Source organism: Macrobrachium nipponense, chromosome 14 (genome assembly GCF_015104395.2).
Source record: "Macrobrachium nipponense isolate FS-2020 chromosome 14, ASM1510439v2, whole genome shotgun sequence".
Classification (NCBI taxonomy): Eukaryota; Metazoa; Arthropoda; class Malacostraca; order Decapoda; family Palaemonidae; genus Macrobrachium; species Macrobrachium nipponense.
The window spans coordinates 79,853,435-79,855,064 of NC_087207.1; positions in this window are offsets into that span (position 1 = coordinate 79,853,435).

A 1,630-nucleotide genomic window follows, 5' to 3' on the forward strand; every position below is an offset into this window, starting at 1 on the left:
CAAACAGAGCTCTTTAGAACACTCTCGTATGCGTAAATACGTTCATCAGGGCGTGTGCAAAAGACTAGAAGGAGTTAGTGCGTTTGTATGAACTAAAGTCGTGACGCGGCAGTGGAAATATAATGGGTTAATCGGTGAGAAACGATTCAATACAGGCCCGACTGTTCTAAGTTAATTCCAGTGGGAGAGCCGTTGGGAGCCGCAAGGAAAAGATCGTGGAAAGGTAATTAAGATGAAAATTTTTTTGAACATTGAATATATAATAGGTGCCCTGAGAAGCCGTAGTGCAGTGGAAAAACATTGAATTCTTAGTCGTTTTTCTCCCGAGTACAAAGAAACATTTCTATTTCTATTCCTATTTTTTATGTTCATCCATTTTTATTTTTGATTTCAGATAGGATAATATTTATTTTTTATTTCAGATAGGTTAATATTTATTTTCTATTTCAGATAGGTGGATTCAATGTCTCCAAAATGAGAATAGTTACATCTATGTGAACTATTGTGACTTAATGTGGTAACTGGTGTGGTAGTCATTTGAGATGGCTTGACGTTTTTTTTAGTTGGGCTTTCAATTCATTTCATATTTTTATCATGTTAGTGTTTTGTGAAATAATAATTCCATTTTTGTATCTTGGAGTTTGGTCTAGACCCAGATTTATTTGCCTTGAGAATATTATCAGAGATGCAGTTAAGTTACCAGTTTTTTTTCCTTTATTATTATTTAGACAAGGCCAAACTAGGCCTTTTTATACATATATCATACGCCTTTTTCTAAAAAGGTGTCTCTTATTTTCCTTACCTAGTGAGTAAAGATAATTTGACGGTAGTGTTTGCCAGCCTGGCTTCTCTCTCTCTCTCTCTCTCTCTCTCTCAACCCACAATTCATAACTAAGGTTGCTGAATCAAATCCAGAATTAAAAAAAAAAAAAAATTACTTTATTCGTAAAGAAACAGTAAGGCACTGAATTACTAAATAAGTCGAGTTCTGAAACTCGATCTTATTCATGAAACGTGAATAAAATCCAAATGACACACCGACATGGAAAATGGGAAATCAAAAACATAAAACCGGATTGGACAAAAGTAAAAATAATATTCTCTCCAGCAACTAACATATCTTTAAACACCAGTCAAAAACACAATTAATTCCCAATAATTCTCCTTAGTCTAGGACATACAACTAACAGTTCCAGTCAATTTCGACATGTACTGCTCCATTCCCAATCATTAGGGACTTCCACATCCATCTGAGAAGGAAGGAATCCAACATGAATAAGCAGATATAAATGGTAATCTTCTTCTTCCCAGCTTGTTCCCATTTTTATATGGGGTCGCCGTTTCGGATGAGCCGTTTCCATCTATTTCTATCTTGTGCTTTTGCCTCATCAATTCCCTTCTCATTTAAGTCTCCTCTCACACAGTCCTTCCATCTCTTTCTTGGTCTCCCTCTTTTTCTTCTTTCCTTGCACCTCCACCCCCATAGTATGTCTCCCAGCGTGGTCCTCATCTCTCCTCAACAGGTGTCCATACCATCTCAGCCTCCCCTCCTGCACTTTCTTTGATACTTCCACCACCTTAGTTGACCCCCTTATGTAGTCATTTCTGATCCTATCCACTCTTGTTACCC